At 47.5% G+C, this 25,544-nt stretch overlaps 1 protein-coding gene and 4 non-coding genes across 5 annotated transcripts in view; 2 read left to right on the top strand and 3 right to left on the bottom strand.

The window, feature by feature from the left end:
- LOC124547136 (beta-glucuronidase-like) overlaps nucleotides 1–6,478 on the bottom strand; it is a 216,956-nt gene extending 210,478 nt beyond the window's left edge. Inside the window, exon 1 of the mRNA XM_047125089.1 lies at nucleotides 6,420–6,478. The gene's annotated coding sequence lies outside the window, so the exon portion shown is untranslated. The remainder of the gene's footprint in view (nucleotides 1–6,419) is intronic.
- A 10,456-nt stretch (nucleotides 6,479–16,934) lies between these two features.
- On the bottom strand, nucleotides 16,935–17,009 carry Trnas-cga. The gene has a single exon. It is a non-coding gene; the product is annotated as a tRNA-Ser (tRNA).
- A 4,738-nt stretch (nucleotides 17,010–21,747) lies between these two features.
- Nucleotides 21,748–21,822, bottom strand: Trnas-cga. The gene has a single exon. It is a non-coding gene; the product is annotated as a tRNA-Ser (tRNA).
- Nucleotides 21,823–24,071: 2,249 nt separating this feature from the next.
- On the top strand, nucleotides 24,072–24,146 carry Trnas-uga. The gene has a single exon. It is a non-coding gene; the product is annotated as a tRNA-Ser (tRNA).
- Nucleotides 24,147–24,673: 527 nt separating this feature from the next.
- Nucleotides 24,674–24,748, top strand: Trnas-cga. Its single transcript has one exon. It is a non-coding gene; the product is annotated as a tRNA-Ser (tRNA).
- Nucleotides 24,749–25,544: the final 796 nt, after the last annotated feature.

Raw genomic sequence — 25,544 nt, forward strand, 5'->3', positions numbered from 1 at the left:
GACTGACGGATGACATGGAAAAAGTATAAAGAAGGGCAGCTCGTTTTGTATTATCGAGTAATAGGGGAGATAGAGTCACAGACATGATACTCAAATTGTAGAGGCAATCATTAAAACAAAGGCGTTTTTCGTTGCGACGGGATCTTCTCATGAAATTTCAGTCACCAGTTTTCTCCTCCGATTGCGAAAACATTCTGTTGCCACCCACCTACATAGGGAGAAATGATCATCACGATAAAATAAGAGAAATCAGGGCTAGCACAGAAAAATTTAAGTGCTCGTTTTTCCCGCGTGCCGTTCGAGAGTGGAACGGTATAGAGACAGCTTAAAGGAGGTTCATTGAACCCTCTGCCAGGCACTTAATTGTGAATAGCAGAGTAATCACGTAGATGTAAATGTAGAAGGATCGAACATGAGCCAAAGGTTGAGTGGTCCCGTGGGCTATCATCTACGCTATGAGAACAACTGATACCCGTTGTATCTGGCGGGCCACTTGAATTTGCACCCTCATTGGCCTGATTGACTAACTTCAGTGTTAACTGACTCGGAAATGCAACATATCGAATTTTGTTCCATAATTATTTTTCAGCACAACATACCCTGCAACACCTTTACAAGCTTTCCAGACTGTTTCTGACCACCCTGTATAGATATTTGCTTGTACTGATTCATACCATTTATCTTATCTTATAAATTTATCAGCTTAATTGTGTCTACTTGTAAAACATAATTCTGTAAGCCCCAAACTGTTCTTACTCATTCCCCGGGATCTGCTACTGGGAGAAAATTTCTTTAAATTCAATGCTCTAGGTAGGCTGCCGGAAGCCCTCTTTACTGAATTGATGTTGCTGCACGTAAACGAAAGTCCATTTAATCATCATGAAAACATATCCAGAGCACGCTGTACACGCTTTCCAAAATATTTCATACGGCCCTTCCCAGGGGGAACGTATTCAGTGAAGCAATTGAAAGCCATTTCGTTCCTACAAGCAGCCAAGGAAACAAATTCGAATTATGCAGAGCCTTACATATTTGAACAAGTCTAATACAACTGGTTTGCGGTAGATGCTCCAGTGGTTGCTGCCTGTCCTTTATCTCGACAACCGTCTGTCTCAGTGCCCGAGCTGGGTTGGACATGGACTACGCATCACAGGCTGCTACTCAGGTAGCTGACTGTGTGTGCGGTGCAAACAAGGGTTTTTTAGATCAGGCGACTCCACATCCAATCCAGATAGTGACAGCTGTAGAAAACCCATAAGTATCAGTGTAAGATCGAAAGAAATGCCTCCCACAGGTGAGAGTATTAAAATCGTAATGGTAAACTGCCTCAACATTTTCAACAAAGTGCCACAGTTTAAAGCGCTTATGAAAGGCAGCGAAGCTCACATAATAATAGGTACAGAGAGCTGGTTGAAACCCGAAATTGTAGCAGTGAGATTTAAATGTATGTAGAAAGGATAGGCAAACGGGAAATTAAGGTGCCTGTCGCAGCAGACAAGGAACGCAAATACACCGAGGTAGAAATTGATGCTGCATGTGAGATTGTTCAGGCAAGACTCAGCATCAGAGGTGGACATAAAATGATAACTGGACCTTCTGTGACACACCAGGCTCATATCCTGATGTAACCGAAAACTTTTGAGAAAAAATCAGTTCACTTGTATGTAAGCTCCCTAATCATACTGTAATCATAGGTGGAGACTTTAATCATCCAATTCCAACAGTTAAATGGGAAAATTGCAATTTTGTTAGTGAAACGTTACTAAATGCTCTCTCTGAAAACTACCTAGAACAGATAGTTAGTAACACCCTCATGATGGAAGTATATTGGATCTAATGGCAACAAATAGACCTGACCTGTTTGAGAATATCAACATCGAAACTGGTATCAGTGACCATGACGCGGTTGTGGCAACAATGATTACCAAATTACAAAGAACAATCACAACAAGCAGAAAGAGATATATGTTCAATAAACTAGATAAAAAATCGGTAGTGTCATATCTTAATGAGGAACTTGAAACTTTCAACGCGCAGCAAGAGCATGTATAGCAATTCTGGCTCAAATTTAAGAGAATAGTTGACCAGGAACAGTTCATAACGGGAGGGAACCTCCAGGACATACAGTCACTGTAAAGAAACTTCTAAAGAAACAGTCTACAAGGCAGATTTGCTTACAAATCACTCGTGCGAACTGGTTCTAGAATACCAATGAGTGTGGGACCCGTACCAGACAGGGCTAACAGAGGATATCGAACATGTACAGAGAAGGGCAGCACGAATGGTCGCAAGTTTGTTTAATCCGTGGAGAGTGTCATAGAGTTACTGAAGAAAGTTACTCTTGAAGAGAGACGTAAACTGTCCCGAGATAGTGTATTAACAAAGCTCCAAGAATCGGCTTTAAATGGTTACTTTAGGAGTATAATACAACCATCGCTCACATAGGGTTCGTGACGATAAGATTAGAATAATTACTGCATGTACAGAGGCATTCCAACATCCCTGCCGTGAACCATACGTGAATCGAACAGGCAGAAACCCTGATAACAGGTACAATGCCATGTACCTTCTGTCATGCTCTTCAAGATGGTTTACAGTGTGTTAACTGTATGACGACAGAGTTGAGAGGGGAGTGCGGGGAGAGAAGGAAGCAAGCATTGGCTGGCGAGGGTGAGGAGCCGTTGGTGGATGGGGGTGGGGGGGGGGGGGGGACAAGGCACGCCTACCAGTTGCAGTGCTGGCACTATAAATTGCGCGTCATGCTTACACGAAAGCAGACGAAAGGCTTGGAAGTGAAACTCGCTTTAAATGTTGTTCGTAAACGAAACTGAAATCGTCATGTACATTAAAATCTATATATATATATATATATATATATAAATGAATGTATGTATGTTTGTCTACTATGCGCTCACGAACCATTCATCCGATTGCAATGAAACTTTGGTGATTTGTTCTCCGTACACCCACGAAGGCTCCTAGCCGAAAAAAAAGAAATAAGACACATTCTTGAGGATATATGACATCATAAACAATGAGATGCCACCGCGGGAAAATACCCAGATTTATGCATCCACTATTTGAGAATGAGAGCATGTGTTTCGAAATAATACAGTACCCAGCGGTGTTTCCATACAAAGCAATACAGTAGCAAGGAAAAATGAAATATGAGGTAATTCGGACGAAATAGGGGGCTCCTTCAAAGTGATCCCGAACAAAATATCTGAAATCGAAACTCACCTTTTCTTGTCAGGCGTTTGTGGTGATACGCCAGGATGATTCTTGGAAAACTGTTTGAATCTTTCAATGCTACGCATGCTTTGTCCCGTGTATGTTGCAGCTCTCACTGAAGATTTGTAAATGGTGTGAAGCAATTTTTTCTGCTCCCTTTCCCTTCCGCAGCATTCAATCACACGCAATATAATTTTGCGAGCATCGCTACGTGATAGTGGTTTCCTTCTAACCGTAGGCCTACCGGTAGGGGTTGTTGGCGACTCCCGAGATGGGCCAGCAACTGCCACTTCACTCATTTTGATAATGTTTAGCACAACTGCACAATAGAAACACGCAGAACAGTACAGCGCAAGACAATAACGAAGCAGACGACAATGGCTACCTTGTACAACACAGTCAGCTACGTAATGTTGGCAGCAGTCGAAACTGAGTGCCTACCGAAGCCTCCCGACGTTTACCGACTTGTACCGATTCAGGACTAGGGAGAGGTCTGCCATCTAAAAGCATACACACTGTACAGGGTGTATATGTAGGTGTAGGAAATCGACCATGGACCATGCCAACATACCGCTCTCTGTTACAGTGCGTAGTTATTACATGGATTCTCTTCTGATTAAACGGTCTGCAACCATTATCTTCATCGCTGTGAACATCAGTTACACGTGCTAAATCGCGATCACCAAACAGCGCACCACTCACAAGGAGAGCGGTGCAGTCAACAATGGAGCTCCAACACTAGGTTTGCACGAAATCGTGTCATTTACCGGTTGCGTAATTCAGCTTTCAAAAGCCATCAACTGATGAAGTCCAAATCATTCAGTCTTCGCACAAAACTTGTTGAAAGGGTGCAGTTAATTTTCTTAACTAGGATTTTGGAGAATCTACATTACATTATTTTTACATGCAGCAGATAACTTAAGATAATGGAAACTCGGAGCAGAACTAGGACAGATAGAAAGTGAGGACTCTGTCACCAATGTAAAATGATACGTCGAAAGAGAAGCGGGAAGACGATCATAAATACTATACAGTAGTTATTCATTGCTATCGGAGACGTGTCGCAGCAGTCGATTACAGTGGCAATAGCGTCTAATCTAATCTAAAAATAACATTGAACGGAAACAATGAACTGGGAAATCTTTAATAAGTGCGGTATATTCGAATATTGAAATAATTCATGTCAATTTTTATCGATTTTTTGATTTGACAGGCGTGTTTCTGTACGCCCCTCAGTAATTTTATTTACAATTTCCTTAACACTGCAGAACTCATTATAAAGTTCGTCCATATCTATGAAGCTGGTGGGTGATAATTTTTCGCAACACATAAACAGATCCTTGTAAATAAATGTATTTTCCATGGCAAATATTCGCATTACTGCCAAATTATTATCTTCCGAAAAATCAAAAACACGCCTGACTTTAGTAGTTTTTCCACGCTATTTTCGATTGATGCTGGCGCCAGAATATTGTAAATTAAAGAGGATGACTTAATTCTACCGAGCGATGTTTTGGATGTGATTTGGAAATCATTAAATATCACGTGGAATAACTCTGAATCGCAGCCAATACAATTGCACGACATGTTATGGTTTACGCAATGGTAAACTTTTGCAAACTCTGCAGCTGTCACTTTTTCCTCGCCTGTCGTCAACACATCGCGCTTTAAAAAGTGTTGCACAGTCTGAGACTCTTTCGAGCTCTTTCATCCCGTTGGCGTTCAGGGACGGTACCATGCCGCCTAACATCATTCAGATCTCCACGCGATATCATAAAGGATTTCATAAACACATTGCTAAAAGCTTTATGCACATTTCTAATAAGCTTTTTTTCTTTTTTTTTTTTTAAAAAAAAAGGTTGCGAATTCCCCAATTCTTGTCGGTAGGAAGACATCCGTTTATACTTTGCGTATTTCATTTTTTCACTGTCACTGTCAATTGTTTCTAAATCAGACATAACTCAAATCCAAACAAACTTTTCAAAAAGAACAATAGCAAAGTGTCAACAACACACTCAACAATATTTATTTTATGACTCGCATAAAAACACCGAAACTCTGCGACAAGTGGAGTACTGAGTAGTTAACTGCAGGGCGCCGGCGTAATGCGAGACAGCGGGGAAGGGGAGCGAGCGACCGAACGCGTGCGACACTAATTCTTTTCTGTTTCCAGGGGCGGCGCGGGCGCGAGCGGCCTCTGTCATTGTCTCCGCGCCCGACACCGTTGCACATACGCAAGGCGTCGCTCCTACTTCATATGAATGGGGTTTATTTCTAACCTAGGCCAGGTTTACCAAAAGCTGGACAATTAGCGTACCGCAGTCACAGATCGTGGATCACACTATTTGAGCCGTGGAAACGGGACATCCCGCCTCACGCAAGGCGATTGGCAACCCCAGTGTCCACCACCGAATGTGAAATAAAGCTGTGCGGGCCCTTGGTGTTATCCTGGATGATACCCTTCATTATTACCTCTAGGTACCTACATCGAATAGTGGGTGTCACGCTATGATTCCCATAACAATCGATAATAATAAATACGTGTCACACTTTCCATTTTTCCCCACGAAGAGAATACTTGTCAAAGCACCTCCATAAACAAAGGAATTTTTAATGTGGAAGATCAACGACTATGTTCCTAGTGCTTACAGGAACTTTTATTGAGGAGCTTCCCTATTTACGTTTATATGAAAAGAACTCCGACAAAAAGCAGTTTCGGAACGAGACGTTGATAGGTGAAGAAAGTGCATTCAGCAGGCGATCATCAGCATGATCATGGTATTGTTTTGCTGCCACAGTCTCTACGAGTACATATTTTAGTATCGTTCTTACATATTCCGACCGCATATGTGATTATTGCAAGCTTAGGTATTCCGATTACATTGACGATAAAGCACTCGATTTGGTATTCAAAGGAAAGCAGATAGTCTCTTTATTTATACCCGTTTTTTCTTGGTATCCCTTTACAGAAAAAGTAATAATTCTTGTGAAATATAAGAGAACATGTTATTGGTCACTTAACGCCAATCTACTCTCTTATTTTATCGTTGTTAAGATCTAACATGGAAATTGGAATACTAACAAACTGCAATATTGAAATATTATCTAATGCACAATTTATGCGGTAACTACTGCATGCATACAACAATACACTGAAATGAAATAAGTCAGCGCTTTGAACGCGCTACCTGTTATTCGCTACTGCTTTCTGATCTTGCCGCTGCCGGCTGTTTACTAACATCGTCACTGCCAACGAACGACTATCGATGATGTTCGGCGCGCATGCGCTTAGTCACGTGATGTAACAACTGCCGCACAGAAGCCGTTGGTATTGTGGCAGAGCAGTTCGCTGTTCGTAGAACCATTATGACGCAATTTATGGGACAGCCTCGACGCTTACTGACTGAAGAAGTAGAACCAAACTTATACAAATCAAACTAATACAATTCACGTTCGGCGTAAGAGATAGTACGTCAACAGATCTCACAACGTGTTACTGTAACGTAACAAGCATCCTCCGAGCGTATAGCATCGAAACGACATAAAGGGCCCAGAGGAATTTCCCAATGGGTACTGTTGTAATGTCTACTTTCTTCTAACTAGAACTGTTAAAGACTAGTAACTTGATTGAGGGCATTATAATAGTGATTGGAACACATTCGTTTTGCACTTGCAGATGTTGGTTACTGATTCCTTTTGCTGAATTAGCGGTCTAATCAGTAGGGAAGAGTTGGTGGATTGTATTAAACGCGTAAAGTTGACACTCGCCATGGTGTCTGATGTGAGTGACTGTATGTGGAAAAAGTCTTTACGGTCGCTCTCAGCAGCCACCGCGCCGAGTGTCAACTTTCTTTGCGGATAGAATATGAACAGTAGGATCCTGTGCGTGTGTGCGCGTCGTATATTAAACTTCTCCTCCCCCTAAACCCGCAGTTTTCCGCTGGTGTACAGTTAGTTTCATTTTATTTTGGAGCGATATTTGTTGGCGTATATATGTAGTGACTTCATTGTCGCCATATTGTATTTACTGGAACTAGCCGTTCTCACCACATTTATGATTTGGGTCGAAGCAGTGGTGATGAATCGGACACTTCTGTAATGCCTGGGTGCCAGAGAGAGAGGGGGGGGGGGGGGGGGTTGCTTACGCATTACACTCAGATTTTTGCACTTTGTTGTGTTCGTCAACGTAGATATTGCGAATGTATCTTCTTGTTTAGTTTTTGCACTTCGTACACCACAATCGTGAACGTTTTTCAACAGACCATCCACAATTTCAAGCAATGCCATTGTAGCTCATGTTTTTACATTTCCATGAACAAGGACGCTCCTTTTACAGTTCAATAAACTATACAGTTGATGTTAACAACCATTTTTCCAACGTTTTCGGGTTTCTCTCTCTCTCTCTCTCTCTCTCTCTCTCTCTCTCTCTCTCTCTCTCACACACACACACACACACACACACACACACACACCACAAAAATAAAACACTCTAATCATGCTTTGGAATTCATCCACGAGATCACAGGGGAAGGAAAGCGACGTCACAAAGATAATGAGACTTCAACTTTTGTGGCATTGGTAAGAGTGTGGCCACAGGAATTTGGGTGATTTTACAAGCAACTTTGGTGATGCCACTTGAGTGTTGGCCAAGCAACGTCACTTTTATTGCTTGTGGAAACCTGGCCTTACGCACACGAGCAGATACGAATAACATGAAACATTTTTAATTTCAGAAGTAAGATGAAACTAACAACGATTTTGTAACAGTGTAACCTACATTAGTAAAAAATATTTATATGAATGCCATGTACATGGAACCAGAGTAAACAGGAAAAAAAGTCTAAAACAAAGAAAATTCCAGGTTGGAATATCAAGACTTTTAGAAAAAGGATAAATTGCTACTCACCCGTAAAGATGACACTTTGAGTTGCAGACAAGCACAACAAAAACAGTGTTGCACATTTTGCTTTCGTCCAAAACCTTCTTCAAAAAGGAAGACACACATTCATACAAGCAAGCACACCTTGCGCGCACGTGACCGGTACCTCTGACCAGAATTCCAGTCCGAGCTGCCGGAGATGGCAGTCGTGTGTGAGAGGTAGGTAATCAAACATCTGATTACCTACCATTGTGCCCTGAAATGAGGTCATCCTACATGAGATACTTCCCACCCCTTGTAAAGTGGTGTTCCACTGCCCACCCAACGCCACTATGCCACACCCAGCTACAACCTCTTGCCACAAAGGCTCACATCCCCGTGGAAGAACCAGGTGCAAGACCTGCCCAATTCACCCACCCAGCACTTCCTATTCCAGTGCTGGCACATGTTTATCCTACCTCATTAATGGCTGGGCCACCTGTGAAAGCAGCAATGTCATTTACCAGCTCTGCTGCAAATCATTTCATAGCTTTTTTGTATTGGCATGACTACCAACCAGCTGTCACCAGGATGAACGGCCATCATCAAACTGTGGTCAAGTGCAAAGTAGGCCATCCTGTGGCACAACATGCAGCTGAACATAACACACTTGATTTCAGTGGCAGCTTCCCTGCCTGAGCCATCTGGATCCTTCCCTCCACTTCCAGCTTTTCTAAACTGCACAGATGGGAGTTTTCTTTAGAAGATATTCCTTGCTCCCATAATTATCCCAGCCTTAAAATACAGTAACATACTGTCCCCATACGCTCCACCCAACAGTGTCCACCCCCTCTATCCTGTCATCTCCTCCCCATTCTCATCTCCCACCCTGTTTATTTGCCACCCTCTGCCAACTCACCTCCCCGTCTGGTTCTCTCCTTTTCGCTCTTTTTCTTCCCCACGTCCCTCCCCTACAACCTCCCTGTTGGCATTCTAGTCCCTGCACATTTCACCAGACAGCATTCATCTCTGTCCCCACCTTTACACTACTGTCTCTTCGCCTTCTCTGCCACTTCCACATTGCTGCTTGCATCCCATGTGATAGTTGCATTCCGACCTGAGATGATGTGTGCCTGCTTGTGTGTATCTCTTTTGCTGATGAAGGCTGTGGGCTGTGGCCGAAAGCTGTATGTAAGCATCTTAATTGTACCTATCTGCAACTTAACATGTCTTCATTACGGTAAGCAGAAATCTGTTTTCTCCTATATTGTTGATATTCGTCCCTGGAGTTTCCATTGGTTGAGTGTGTAACAGTATATTACATAACTATAAATGGTATTGGACTAAATATAGGAACCAAAAAAAATTGTAAGAATTCAAAAATGTTATTTAATAGGAACCATTGTATCGACTACTGATGGTGTCCATACAGTGTACATTGTACTGTGGATTAATAAATAAATAAATTGTAAAATAAGGGAAAGGCAATCACTCACCTATAGTGGAATGATGTGTAGAGCACAGAAACATATAACAGGAAACAGCATTCACACTAGATTTTGAGCTCTTAATATTTTACTAGTAAAAGTACGTACACACACACGCACACACTCTCTCTCTCTCTCTCTCTCTCTCTCTCTCTCTCTCTCTCTCTCTCTCCCCCTCCCTCCCCCCCCCTCCTCCCCTTCCCCCATGGCAGTTGCCTATCCCTTATTTTATTTACATATTAGCCAGTAATATATATATATATATATATATATATATATATATATATATATATATATATATATATATATATATATATATAAAAATCAGTTCATCATAAGAATAAACCTGATAAACCTGATATAAACAAACATAAATGCCATGATTGGTCAGAAGCCATAGCACACATACACTGGTGTTGTTACACTCTTGGAAGTAGGTCCTACTTATGTATTAGATATCTTATTACTAAGTTATGTTAAATGAAACTCTAAGATATTCAAATGTATTAAGAGCCATCAACGTTTTTCTTAATCACGCTTTAGCTACGTAGCTTTTATTCCAAAAATCGGGTACAGTCACAGCCTCTGCAGCATTGCGCTCTGTCGCACTGTTAATGCACAGTATAAAAGTGGCTGAGGCTGCCTTCTGTTCCATAGTGAAACATGCGTGTGGAACATGTTTAAAAAGTGCCAGTAAATAGGCTGTTCTTAGCGTTTTTTATAAATTTACAGAGGCTATCTGCTTTGAAGTTTTCCCAGTGCTGTATATCTTGCAGTTCATTATCAAGTACACATTGAATGTGTAGCACATTCGATAGCTAATGGACCAGCGTTATCAGTGCGTTAGTTCAAATCTACCCAATATCATTTTTTTTTCTTGTTCAGTTTGAAATACCTACATCTCATACTTATAAAACTCATCATAATTTTTTATGAATAATCCACCAAAATAAATGTCCAAAAGCATCATGTAAGTTAGAAAATAAAAAATAACCCACTGAAGATAGCACAAAAAAGTGCTGAAACATGTATGGGTGAAACAAAACAGAAAAAAGGTGTCTTGCATAAGGCGGAACTCCTCGTCCTGTTTTCAGAGCAAGCACGGACATAATAAGAAGAACTGCAACGTCACAAGATGATTAGTAACAAGGCTGCTAAGCTGCCAGAGTAGTGGAACTAAAACATGCAGCTTTTTCACATGTCACTGCCGAATGCTGGCGGGATATAGAACGGCTAGTCTTAAAAGAAGAAGAGAAAATGCTGTGCCTGGTGGCTTTGTGGATTCTGTTGTTGATAGACTCACTATCAATGTATCAGGTGACACTTCCAGAACTGAACTGTATTTCTTGGACTGGATAAGGAAGGAGCTGAGAGATTACCAGACACCTGACTGTAAGTAATACCTTCGGTGGCTTCAATATTTAACTATATGGTGAAATCCTTCAATACTCTCATACATTACATGGGGCTTATACAGAAAAATTACCCTGTGGTTAAGTCAGGAATTTTCATCATTGTTGTTTTTAATTATCATAGCACGTTAGCTAAAAACATAACGTGTTGTGGTTTTCATCTAGCCATCTAAGGAGCGTATTGTGGGAGATTTTCAGTGTATTATTTCATTCTGCTTAAAAATTAAATGCCTTTCAAAGCTGTATTACTCCTCTGCTCATCTCTTTTTACGTGTGAACTGCTGCTGGGCATGTCACTGCAGGCTAGCTGTACCAGCTGACCGGCCAGTGCTGTCCAAGTTACATGCGCCGGTGAAGCTGTTGTCCTGTATTATCACCAAGTCGATGTGCGCATAACACACAGCACAAAACTTGATATTGCTTGAGACAGCTTGGCTGCAGTCCCACGTGAAATGGAAATCCAATAAGGTTCCAGCAAATGCGGAAGAATACATAGTGCAATGAAACTTCCTGGCAGATTAAAACTGTGTGCCCGACCGAGACTCGAACTCGGGACCTTTGCCTTTCGCGGGCAAGTGCTCTACCAACTGAGCTACCGAAGCACGACTCACGCCCGGTACTCACAGCTTCACTTCTGCCAGTACCTCGTCTCCTACCTTCCAAACTTTACAGAAGCTCTCCTGCGAACCTTGCAGAACTAGCACTCCTGAAAGAAAGGATATTGCGGAGACATGGCTTAGCCACAGCCTGGGGGATGTTTCCAGAATGAGATTTTCACTCTGCAGCGGAGTGTGCGCTGATATGAAACTTCCTGGCAGATTAAAACTGTGTGCCCGACCGAGACTCGAACTCGGGACCTTTGCCTTTCGCGGGCAAGTGCTCTACCAACTGAGCTACCGAAGCACGACTCACGCCCGGTACTCACAGCTTCACTTCTGCCAGTACCTCGTCTCCTACCTTCCAAACTTTACAGAAGCTCTCCTGCGAACCTTGCAGAACTAGCACTCCTGAAAGAAAGGATATTGCGGAGACATGGCTTAGCCACAGCCAGGGGGATGTTTCCAGAATGAGATTTTCACTCTGCAGCGGAGTGTGCGCTGATATGAAACTTGCTGGCAGATTAAAACTGTGTGCCCGACCGAGACTCGAACTCGGGACCTTTGCCTTTCGCGGGCAAGTGCTCTACCTACTGAGCTACCGAAGCACGACTCACGCCTGGTACTCACAGCTTCACTTCTGCCAGTACCTCGTCTCCTACCTTCCAAACTTTACAGAAGCTCTCCTGCGAACCTTGCAGAACTAGCACTCCTGAAAGAAAGGATATTGCGGAGACATGGCTTAGCCACAGCCTGGGGGATGTTTCCAGAATGAGATTTTCACTCTGCAGCGGAGTGTGCGCTGATATGAAACTTCCTGGCAGATTAAAACTGTGTGCCCGACCGAGACTCGAACTCGGGACTTTTGCCTTTCGCGGGCAAGTGCTCTACCAACTGAGCTACCGAAGCACGACTCACGCCCGGTACTCACAGCTTCACTTCTGCCAGTACCTCGTCTCCTACCTTCCAAACTTTACAGAAGCTCTCCTGCGAACCGTGCAGAACTAGCACTCCTGAAAGAAAGGATATTGCGGAGACATGGCTTAGCCACAGCCTGGGGGATGTTTCCAGAATGAGATTTTCTTTCTGCAGCGGAGTGTGCGCTGATATGAAACTTCCTGGCAGATTAAAACTGTGTGCCCGACCGAGACTCGAACTCGGGACCTTTGCCTTTCGCGGGCAAGTGCTCTACCAACTGAGCTACCGAAGCACGACTCACGCCCGGTACTCACAGCTTCACTTCTGCCAGTACCTCGTCTCCTACCTTCCAAACTTTACAGAAGCTCTCCTGCGAACCTTGCAGAACTAGCACTCCTGAAAGAAAGGATATTGCGGAGACATGGCTTAGCCACAGCCTGGGGGATGTTTCCAGAATGAGATTTTCACTCTGCAGCGGAGTGTGCGCTGATATGAAACTTCCTGGCAGATTAAAACTGTGTGCCCGACCGAGACTCGAACTCGGGACCTTTGCCTTTCGCGGGCAAGTGCTCTACCAACTGAGCTACCAAAGCACGACTCACGCCCGGTACTCACAGCTTCACTTCTGCCAGTACCTCGTCTCCTACCTTCCAAACTTTACAGAAGCTCTCCTGCGAACCTTGCAGAACTAGCACTCCTGAAAGAAAGGATATTGCGGAGACATGGCTTAGCCACAGCCTGGGGGATGTTTCCAGAATGAGATTTTCACTCTGCAGCGGAGTGTGCGCTGATATGAAACTTCCTGGCAGACTAAAACTGTGTGCCCGACCGAGACTCGAACTCGGGACCTTTGCCTTTCGCGGGCAAGTGCTCTACCAACTGAGCTACCGAAGCACGACTCACGCCCGGTACTCACAGCTTCACTTCTGCCAGTACCTCGTCTCCTACCTTCCAAACTTTACAGAAGCTCTCCTGCGAACCTTGCAGAACTAGCACTCCTGAAAGAAAGGATATTGCGGAGACATGGCTTAGCCACAGCCTGGGGGATGTTTCCAGAATGAGATTTTCACTCTGCAGCGGAGTGTGCGCTGATATGAAACTTCCTGGCAGATTAAAACTGTGTGCCCGACCGAGACTCGAACTCGGGACCTTTGCCTTTCGCGGGCAAGTGCTCTACCAACTGAGCTACCGAAGCACGACTCACGCCCGGTACTCACAGCTTCACTTCTGCCAGTACCTCGTCTCCTACCTTCCAAACTTTACAGAAGCTCTCCTGCGAACCTTGCAGAACTAGCACTCCTGAAAGAAAGGATATTGCGGAGACATGGCTTAGCCACAGCCTGGGGGATGTTTCCAGAATGAGATTTTCACTCTGCAGCGGAGTGTGCGCTGATATGAAACTTCCTGGCAGATTAAAACTGTGTGCCCGACCGAGACTCGAACTCGGGACCTTTGCCTTTCGCGGGCAAGTGCTCTACCAACTGAGCTACCAAAGCACGACTCACGCCCGGTACTCACAGCTTCACTTCTGCCAGTACCTCGTCTCCTACCTTCCAAACTTTACAGAAGCTCTCCTGCGAACCTTGCAGAACTAGCACTCCTGAAAGAAAGGATATTGCGGAGACATGGCTTAGCCACAGCCTGGGGGATGTCTCCAGAATGAGATTTTCACTCTGCAGCGGAGTGTGCGCTGATATGAAACTTCCTGGCAGACTAAAACTGTGTGCCTGACCGAGACTCGAACTCGGGACCTTTGCCTTTCGCGGGCAAGTGCTCTACCAACTGAGCTACCGAAGCACGACTCACGCCCGGTACTCACAGCTTCACTTCTGCCAGTACCTCGTCTCCTACCTTCCAAACTTTACAGAAGCTCTCCTGCGAACCTTGCAGAACTAGCACTCCTGAAAGAAAGGATATTGCGGAGACATGGCTTAGCCACAGCCTGGGGGATGTTTCCAGAATGAGATTTTCACTCTGCAGCGGAGTGTGCGCTGATATGAAACTTCCTGGCAGATTAAAACTGTGTGCCCGACCGAGACTCGAACTCGGGACCTTTGCCTTTCGCGGGCAAGTGCTCTACCAACTGAGCTACCGAAGCACGACTCACGCCCGGTACTCACAGCTTCACTTCTGCCAGTACCTCGTCTCCTACCTTCCAAACTTTACAGAAGCTCTCCTGCGAACCTTGCAGAACTAGCACTCCTGAAAGAAAGGATATTGCGGAGACATGGCTTAGCCACAGCCTGGGGGATGTTTCCAGAATGAGATTTTCACTCTGCAGCGGAGTGTGCGCTGATATGAAACTTCCTGGCAGATTAAAACTGTGTGCCCGACCGAGACTCGAACTCGGGACCTTTGCCTTTCGCGGGCAAGTGCTCTACCAACTGAGCTACCAAAGCACGACTCACGCCCGGTACTCACAGCTTCACTTCTGCCAGTACCTCGTCTCCTACCTTCCAAACTTTACAGAAGCTCTCCTGCGAACCTTGCAGAACTAGCACTCCTGAAAGAAAGGATATTGCGGAGACATGGCTTAGCCACAGCCTGGGGGATGTCTCCAGAATGAGATTTTCACTCTGCAGCGGAGTGTGCGCTGATATGAAACTTCCTGGCAGACTAAAACTGTGTGCCTGACCGAGACTCGAACTCGGGACCTTTGCCTTTCGCGGGCAAGTGCTCTACCAACTGAGCTACCGAAGCACGACTCACGCCCGGTACTCACAGCTTCACTTCTGCCAGTACCTCGTCTCCTACCTTCCAAACTTTACAGAAGCTCTCCTGCGAACCTTGCAGAACTAGCACTCCTGAAAGAAAGGATATTGCGGAGACATGGCTTAGCCACAGCCTGGGGGATGTTTCCAGAATGAGATTTTCACTCTGCAGCAGAGTGTGCGCTGATATGAAACTTCCTGGCAGATTAAAACTGTGTGCCCGACCGAGACTCGAACTCGGGACCTTTGCCTTTCGCGGGCAAGTGCTCTACCAACTGAGCTACCGAAGCACGACTCACGCCCGGTACTCACAGCTTCACTTCTGCCAGTACCTCGTCTCCTACCTTCCAAACTTTACAGAAGCTCTCCTGCGAACCTTGCAGAACTAGCACTCCTGAAAGAAAGGATATTGCGGAGACATGGCTTAGCCACAGCCTGGGGGATGTTTCCAGAATGAGATTTTCACTCTGCAGCGGAGTGTGCGCTGATATGAAACTTCCTGGCAGATTAAAACTGTGTGCCCGACCGAGACTCGAACTCGGGACCTTTGCCTTTCGCGGGCAAGTGCTCTACCAACTGAGCTACCGAAGCACGACTCACGCCCGGTACTCACAGCTTCACTTCTGCCAGTACCTCGTCTCCTACCTTCCAAACTTTACAGAAGCTCTCCTGCGAACCGTGCAGAACTAGCACTCCTGAAAGAAAGGATATTGCGGAGACATGGCTTAGCCACAGCCTGGGGGATGTTTCCAGAATGAGATTTTCACTCTGCAGCGGAGTGTGCGCTGATATGAAACTTCCTGGCAGATTAAAACTGTGTGCCCGACCGAGATTCGAACTCGGGACCTTTGCCTTTCGCGGGCAAGTGCTCTACCAACTGAGCTACCGAAGCACGACTCACGCCCGGTACTCACAGCTTCACTTCTGCCAGTACCTCGTCTCCTACCTTCCAAACTTTACAGAAGCTCTCCTGCGAACCTTGCAGAACTAGCACTCCTGAAAGAAAGGATATTGCGGAGACATGGCTTAGCCACAGCCTGGGGGATGTTTCCAGAATGAGATTTTCACTCTGCAGCGGAGTGTGCGCTGATATGAAACTTCCTGGCAGACTAAAACTGTGTGCCCGACCGAGACTCGAACTCGGGACCTTTGCCTTTCGCGGGCAAGTGCTCTACCAACTGAGCTACCGAAGCGCGACCCACGCCCGGTACTCACAGCTTCACTTCTGCCAGTACCTCGTCTCCTACCTTCCAAACTTTACAGAAGCTCTCCTGCGAACCTTGCAGAACTAGCACTCCTGAAAGAAAGGATATTGCGGAGACATGGCTTAGCCACAGCCTGGGGGATGTTTCCAGAATGAGATTTTCACTCTGCATCGGAGTGTGCGCTGATATGAAACTTCCTGGCAGACTAAAACTGTGTGCCCGACCGAGACTCGAACTCGGGACCTTTGCCTTTCGCGGGCAAGTGTTCTACCAACTGAGCTACCGAAGCACGACTCACGCCCAGTACTCACAGCTTCACTTCTGCCAGTACCTCGTCTCCTACCTTCCAAACTTTACAGAAGCTCTCCTGCGAACCTTGCAGAACTAGCACTCCTGAAAGAAAGGATATTGCGGAGACATGGCTTAGCCACAGCCTGGGGGATGTTTCCAGAATGAGATTTTCACTCTGCAGCGGAGTGTGCACTGATATGAAACTTCCTGGCAGATTAAAACTGTGTGCCCGACCGAGACTCGAACTCGGGACCTTTGCCTTTCGCGGGCAAGTGCTCTACCAACTGAGCTATCGAAGCACGACTCACGCCCGGTACTCACAGCTTCACTTCTGCCAGTACCTCGTCTCCTACCTTCCAAACTTTACAGAAGCTCTCCTGCGAACCTTGCAGAACTAGCACTCCTGAAAGAAAGGATATTGCGGAGACATGGCTTAGCCACAGCCTGGGGGATGTTTCCAGAATGAGATTTTCACTCTGCAGCGGAGTGTGCGCTGATATGAAACTTCCTGGCAGATTAAAACTGTGTGCCCGACCGAGACTCGAACTCGGGACCTTTGCCTTTCGCGGGCAAGTGCTCTACCAACTGAGCTACCGAAGCACGACTCACGCCCGGTACTCACAGCTTCACTTCTGCCAGTACCTCGTCTCCTACCTTCCAAACTTTACAGAAGCTCTCCTGCGAACCTTGCAGAACTAGCACTCCTGAAAGAAAGGATATTGCGGAGACATGGCTTAGCCACAGCCAGGGGGATGTTTCCAGAATGAGATTTTCACTCTGCAGCGGAGTGTGCGCTGATATGAAACTTGCTGGCAGATTAAAACTGTGTGCCCGACCGAGACTCGAACTCGGGACCTTTGCCTTTCGCGGGCAAGTGCTCTACCTACTGAGCTACCGAAGCACGACTCACGCCTGGTACTCACAGCTTCACTTCTGCCAGTACCTCGTCTCCTACCTTCCAAACTTTACAGAAGCTCTCCTGCGAACCTTGCAGAACTAGCACTCCTGAAAGAAAGGATATTGCGGAGACATGGCTTAGCCACAGCCTGGGGGATGTTTCCAGAATGAGATTTTCACTCTGCAGCGGAGTGTGCGCTGATATGAAACTTCCTGGCAGATTAAAACTGTGTGCCCGACCGAGACTCGAACTCGGGACTTTTGCCTTTCGCGGGCAAGTGCTCTACCAACTGAGCTACCGAAGCACGACTCACGCCCGGTACTCACAGCTTCACTTCTGCCAGTACCTCGTCTCCTACCTTCCAAACTTTACAGAAGCTCTCCTGCGAACCGTGCAGAACTAGCACTCCTGAAAGAAAGGATATTGCGGAGACATGGCTTAGCCACAGCCTGGGGGATGTTTCCAGAATGAGATTTTCTTTCTGCAGCGGAGTGTGCGCTGATATGAAACTTCCTGGCAGATTAAAACTGTGTGCCCGACCGAGACTCGAACTCGGGACCTTTGCCTTTCGCGGGCAAGTGCTCTACCAACTGAGCTACCGAAGCACGACTCACGCCCGGTACTCACAGCTTCACTTCTGCCAGTACCTCGTCTCCTACCTTCCAAACTTTACAGAAGCTCTCCTGCGAACCTTGCAGAACTAGCACTCCTGAAAGAAAGGATATTGCGGAGACATGGCTTAGCCACAGCCTGGGGGATGTTTCCAGAATGAGATTTTCACTCTGCAGCGGAGTGTGCGCTGATATGAAACTTCCTGGCAGATTAAAACTGTGTGCCCGACCGAGACTCGAACTCGGGACCTTTGCCTTTCGCGGGCAAGTGCTCTACCAACTGAGCTACCAAAGCACGACTCACGCCCGGTACTCACAGCTTCACTTCTGCCAGTACCTCGTCTCCTACCTTCCAAACTTTACAGAAGCTCTCCTGCGAACCTTGCAGAACTAGCACTCCTGAAAGAAAGGATATTGCGGAGACATGGCTTAGCCACAGCCTGGGGGATGTTCCAGAATGAGATTTTCACTCTGCAGCGGAGTGTGCGCTGATATGAAACTTCCTGGCAGACTAAAACTGTGTGCCCGACCGAGACTCGAACTCGGGACCTTTGCCTTTCGCGGGCAAGTGCTCTACCAACTGAGCTACCGAAGCACGACTCACGCCCGGTACTCACAGCTTCACTTCTGCCAGTACCTCGTCTCCTACCTTCCAAACTTTACAGAAGCTCTCCTGCGAACCTTGCAGAACTAGCACTCCTGAAAGAAAGGATATTGCGGAGACATGGCTTAGCCACAGCCTGGGGGATGTTTCCAGAATGAGATTTTCACTCTGCAGCGGAGTGTGCGCTGATATGAAACTTCCTGGCAGATTAAAACTGTGTGCCCGACCGAGACTCGAACTCGGGACCTTTGCCTTTCGCGGGCAAGTGCTCTACCAACTGAGCTACCGAAGCACGACTCACGCCCGGTACTCACAGCTTCACTTCTGCCAGTACCTCGTCTCCTACCTTCCAAACTTTACAGAAGCTCTCCTGCGAACCTTGCAGAACTAGCACTCCTGAAAGAAAGGATATTGCGGAGACATGGCTTAGCCACAGCCTGGGGGATGTTTCCAGAATGAGATTTTCACTCTGCAGCGGAGTGTGCGCTGATATGAAACTTCCTGCAGATTAAAACTGTGTGCCCGACCGAGACTCGAACTCGGGACCTTTGCCTTTCGCGGGCAAGTGCTCTACCAACTGAGCTACCAAAGCACGACTCACGCCCGGTACTCACAGCTTCACTTCTGCCAGTACCTCGTCTCCTACCTTCCAAACTTTACAGAAGCTCTCCTGCGAACCTTGCAGAACTAGCACTCCTGAAAGAAAGGATATTGCGGAGACATGGCTTAGCCACAGCCTGGGGGATGTCTCCAGAATGAGATTTTCACTCTGCAGCGGAGTGTGCGCTGATATGAAACTTCCTGGCAGACTAAAACTGTGTGCCTGACCGAGACTCGAACTCGGGACCTTTGCCTTTCGCGGGCAAGTGCTCTACCAACTGAGCTACCGAAGCACGACTCACGCCCGGTACTCACAGCTTCACTTCTGCCAGTACCTCGTCTCCTACCTTCCAAACTTTACAGAAGCTCTCCTGCGAACCTTGCAGAACTAGCACTCCTGAAAGAAAGGATATTGCGGAGACATGGCTTAGCCACAGCCTGGGGGATGTTTCCAGAATGAGATTTTCACTCTGCAGCAGAGTGTGCGCTGATATGAAACTTCCTGGCAGATTAAAACTGTGTGCCCGACCGAGACTCGAACTCGGGACCTTTGCCTTTCGCGGGCAAGTGCTCTACCAACTGAGCTACCGAAGCACGACTCACGCCCGGTACTCACAGCTTCACTTCTGCCAGTACCTCGTCTCCTACCTTCCAAACTTTACAGAAGCTCTCCTGCGAACCTTGCAGAACTAGCACTCCTGAAAGAAAGGATATTGCGGAGACATGGCTTAGCCACAGCCTGGGGGATGTTTCCAGAATGAGATTTTCACTCTGCAGCGGAGTGTGCGCTGATATGAAACTTCCTGGCAGATTAAAACTGTGTGCCCGACCGAGACTCGAACTCGGGACCTTTGCCTTTCGCGGGCAAGTGCTCTACCAACTGAGCTACCGAAGCACGACTCACGCCCGGTACTCACAGCTTCACTTCTGCCAGTACCTCGTCTCCTACCTTCCAAACTTTACAGAAGCTCTCCTGCGAACCGTGCAGAACTAGCACTCCTGAAAGAAAGGATATTGCGGAGACATGGCTTAGCCACAGCCTGGGGGATGTTTCCAGAATGAGATTTTCACTCTGCAGCGGAGTGTGCGCTGATATGAAACTTCCTGGCAGATTAAAACTGTGTGCCCGACCGAGATTCGAACTCGGGACCTTTGCCTTTCGCGGGCAAGTGCTCTACCAACTGAGCTACCGAAGCACGACTCACGCCCGGTACTCACAGCTTCACTTCTGCCAGTACCTCGTCTCCTACCTCCAAACTTTACAGAAGCTCTCCTGCGAACCTTGCAGAACTAGCACTCCTGAAAGAAAGGATATTGCGGAGACATGGCTTAGCCACAGCCTGGGGGATGTTTCCAGAATGAGGTTTTCACTCTGCAGCGGAGTGTGCGCTGATATGAAACTTCCTGGCAGATTAAAACTGTGTGCCCGACCGAGACTCGAACTCGGGACCTTTGCCTTTCGCGGGCAAGTGCTCTACCAACTGAGCTACCAAAGCACGACTCACGCCCGGTACTCACAGCTTCACTTCTGCCAGTACCTCGTCTCCTACCTTCCAAACTTTACAGAAGCTCTCCTGCGAACCTTGCAGAACTAGCACTCCTGAAAGAAAGGATATTGCGGAGACATGGCTTAGCCACAGCCTGGGGGATGTTTCCAGAATGAGATTTTCACTCTGCAGCGGAGTGTGCGCTGATATGAAACTTCCTGGCAGACTAAAACTGTGTGCCCGACCGAGACTCGAACTCGGGACCTTTGCCTTTCGCGGGCAAGTGCTCTACCAACTGAGCTACCGAAGCACGACCCACGCCCGGTACTCACAGCTTCACTTCTGCCAGTACCTCGTCTCCTACCTTCCAAACTTTACAGAAGCTCTCCTGCGAACCTTGCAGAACTAGCACTCCTGAAAGAAAGGATATTGCGGAGACATGGCTTAGCCACAGCCTGGGGGATGTTTCCAGAATGAGATTTTCACTCTGCATCGGAGTGTGCGCTGATATGAAACTTCCTGGCAGACTAAAACTGTGTGCCCGACCGAGACTCGAACTCGGGACCTTTGCCTTTCGCGGGCAAGTGTTCTACCAACTGAGCTACCGAAGCACGACTCACGCCCAGTACTCACAGCTTCACTTCTGCCAGTACCTCGTCTCCTACCTTCCAAACTTTACAGAAGCTCTCCTGCGAACCTTGCAGAACTAGCACTCCTGAAAGAAAGGATATTGCGGAGACATGGCTTAGCCACAGCCTGGGGGATGTTTCCAGAATGAGATTTTCACTCTGCAGCGGAGTGTGCACTGATATGAAACTTCCTGGCAGATTAAAACTGTGTGCCCGACCGAGACTCGAACTCGGGACCTTTGCCTTTCGCGGGCAAGTGCTCTACCAACTGAGCTATCGAAGCACGACTCACGCCCGGTACTCACAGCTTCACTTCTGCCAGTACCTCGTCTCCTACCTTCCAAACTTTACAGAAGCTCTCCTGCGAACCTTGCAGAACTAGCACTCCTGAAAGAAAGGATATTGCGGAGACATGGCTTAGCCACAGCCTGGGGGATGTTTCCAGAATGAGATTTTCACTCTGCAGCGGAGTGTGCGCTGATATGAAACTTCCTGGCAGATTAAAACTGTGTGCCCGACCGAGACTCGAACTCGGGACCTTTGCCTTTCGCGGGCAAGTGCTCTACCAACTGAGCTACCGAAGCACGACTCACGCCCGGTACTCACAGCTTCACTTCTGCCAGTACCTCGTCTCCTACCTTCCAAACTTTACAGAAGCTCTCCTGCGAACCTTGCAGAACTAGCACTCCTGAAAGTAAGGATATTGCGGAGACATGGCTTAGCCACAGCCTGGGGGATGTTTCCAGAATGAGATTTTCACTCTGCAGCGGAGTGTGCGCTGATATGAAACTTCCTGGCAGATTAAAACTGTGTGCCCGACCGAGACTCAAACTCGGGACCTTTGCCTTTCGCGGGCAAGTGCTCTACCAACTGAGCTACCGAAGCACGACTCACGCCCGGTACTCACAGCTTCACTTCTGCCAGTTCTGCTAGTCCTGCAAGGTTCGCAGGAGAGCTTCTGTAAAGTTTGGAAGGTAGGAGACGAGGTACTGGCAGAAGTGAAGCTGTGAGTACCGGGCGTGAGTCGTGCTTCGGTAGCTCAGTTGGTAGAGCACTTGCCCGCGAAAGGCAAAGGTCCCGAGTTCGAGTCTCGGTCGGGCACACAGTTTTAGTCTGCCAGGAAGTTTCATATCAGCGCACACTCCGCTGCAGAGTGAAAATCTCATTCTGGAAACATCCCCCAGGCTGTGGCTAAGCCATGTCTCCGCAATATCCTTTCTTTCAGGAGTGCTAGTTCTGCAAGGTTCGCAGGAGAGCTTCTGTAAAGTTTGGAAGGTAGGAGACGAGGTAGTGGCAGAAGTGAAGCTGTGAGTACCGGGCGTGAGTCGTGCTTTGGTAGCTCAGTTGGTAGAGCACTTGCCCGCGAAAGGCAAAGGTCCCGAGTTCGAGTCTCGGTCGGGCACACAGTTTTAATCTGCCAGGAAGTTTCATATCAGCGCACACTCCGCTGCAGAGTGAAAATCTCATTCTGGAAACATCCCCCAGGCTGTGGCTAAGCCATGTCTCCGCAATATCCTTTCTTTCAGGAGTGCTAGTTCTGCAAGGTTCGCAGGAGAGCTTCTGTAAAGTTTGGAAGGTAGGAGACGAGGTACTGGCAGAAGTGAAGCTGTGAGTACCGGGCGTGAGTCGTGCTTCAGTAGCTCAGTTGGTAGAGCACTTGCCCGCGAAAGGCAAAGGTCCCGAGTTCGAGTCTCGGTCGGGCACACAGTTTTAATCTGCCAGGAAGTTTCATATCAGCGCACACTCCGCTGCAGAGTGAAAATCTCATTCTGGAAACATCCCCCAGGCTGTGGCTAAGCCATGTCTCCGCAATATCCTTTCTTTCAGGAGTGCTAGTTCTGCACGGTTCGCAGGAGAGCTTCTGTAAAGTTTGGAAGGTAGGAGACGAGGTACTGGCAGAAGTTAAGCTGTGAGTACCGGGCGTGAGTCGTGCTTCGGTAGCTCAGTTGGTAGAGCACTTGCCCGCGAAAGGCAAAGGTCCCGAGTTCGAGTCTCGGTCGGGCACACAGTTTTAATCTGCCGGGAAGTTTCATATCAGTGCACACTCCGCTGCAGAGTGAAAATCTCATTCTGGAAACATCCCCCAGGCTGTGGCTAAGCCATGTCTCCGCAATATCCTTTCTTTCAGGAGTGCTAGTTCTGCAAGGTTCGCAGGAGAGCTTCTGTAAAGTTTGGAAGGTAGGAGACGAGGTACTGGCAGAAGTGAAGCTGTGAGTACCGGGCGTGAGTCGTGCTTCGGTAGCTCAGTTGGTAGAGCACTTGCCCGCGAAAGGCAAAGGTCCCGAGTTCGAGTCTCGGTCGGGCACACAGTTTTAGTCTGCCAGGAAGTTTCATATCAGCGCACACTCCGCTGCAGAGTGAAAATCTCATTCTGGAAACATCCCCCAGGCTGTGGCTAAGCCATGTCTCCGCAATATCCTTTCTTTCAGGAGTGCTAGCTCTGCAAGGTTCGCAGGAGAGCTTCTGTAAAGTTTGGAAGGTAGGAGACGAGGTACTGGCAGAAGTGAAGCTGTGAGTACCGGGCGTGAGTCGTGCTTCGGTAGCTCAGTTGGTAGAGCACTTGCCCGTGAAAGGCAAAGGTCCCGAGTTCGAGTCTCGGTCGGGAACACAGTTTTAATCTGCCAGGAAGTTTCATATCAGCGCACACTCCGCTGCAGAGTGAAAATCTCATTCTGGAAACATCCCCCAGGCTGTGGCTAAGCCATGTCTCCGCAATATCCTTTCTTTCAGGAGTGCTAGTTCTGCAAGGTTCGCAGGAGAGCTTCTGTAAAGTTTGGAAGGTAGGAGACGAGGTACTGGCAGAAGTGAAGCTGTGAGTACCGGGCGTGAGTCGTGCTTTGGTAGCTCAGTTGGTAGAGCACTTGCCCGCGAAAGGCAAAGGTCCCGAGTTCGAGTCTCGGTCGGGCACACAGTTTTAATCTGCCAGGAAGTTTCATATCAGCGCACACTCCGCTGCAGAGTGAAAATCTCATTCTGGAAACATCCCCCAGGCTGTGGCTAAGCCATGTCTCCGCAATATCCTTTCTTTCAGGAGTGCTAGTTCTGCAAGGTTCGCAGGAGAGCTTCTGTAAAGTTTGGAAGGTAGGAGACGAGGTACTGGCAGAAGTGAAGCTGTGAGTACCGGGAGTGAGTCGTGCTTCGGTAGCTCAGTTGGTAGAGCACTTGCCCGCGAAAGGCAAAGGTCCCGAGTTCGAGTCTCGGTCGGGAACACAGTTTTAATCTGCCAGGAAGTTTCATATCAGCGCACACTCCGCTGCAGAGTGAAAATATCATTCTGGAAACATCCCCCAGGCTGTGGCTAAGCCATGTCTCCGCCATATCCTTTCTTTCAGGAGTGCTAGTTCTGCAAGGTTCGCAGGAGAGCTTCTGTAAAGTTTGGAAGGTAGGAGACGAGGTACTGGCAGAAGTGAAGCTGTGAGTACCGGGCGTGAGTCGTGCTTTGGTAGCTCAGTTGGTAGAGCACTTGCCCGCGAAAGTCAAAGGTCCCGAGTTCGAGTCTCGGTCGGGCACACAGTTTTAATCTGCCAGGAAGTTTCATATCAGCGCACACTCCGCTGCAGAGTGAAAATCTCATTCTGGAAACATCCCCCAGGCTGTGGCTAAGCCATGTCTCCGCAATATCCTTTCTTTCAGGAGTGCTAGTTCTGCAAGGTTCGCAGGAGAGCTTCTGTAAAGTTTGGAAGGTAGGAGACGAGGTACTGGCAGAAGTGAAGCTGTGAGTACCGGGCGTGAGTCGTGCTTCGGTAGCTCAGTTGGTAGAGCACTTGCCCGCGAAAGGCAAAGGTCCCGAGTTCGAGTCTCGGTCGGGCACACAGTTTTAATCTGCCAGGAAGTTTCATATCAGCGCACACTCCGCTGCAGAGTGAAAATCTCATTCTGGAAACATCCCCCAGGCTGTGGCTAAGCCATGTCTCCGCAATATCCTTTCTTTCAGGAGTGCTAGTTCTGCAAGGTTCGCAGGAGAGCTTCTGTAAAGTTTGGAAGGTAGGAGACGAGGTACTGGCAG

Source organism: Schistocerca americana, chromosome 1 (assembly GCF_021461395.2).
Source record: "Schistocerca americana isolate TAMUIC-IGC-003095 chromosome 1, iqSchAmer2.1, whole genome shotgun sequence".
Classification (NCBI taxonomy): Eukaryota; Metazoa; Arthropoda; class Insecta; order Orthoptera; family Acrididae; genus Schistocerca; species Schistocerca americana.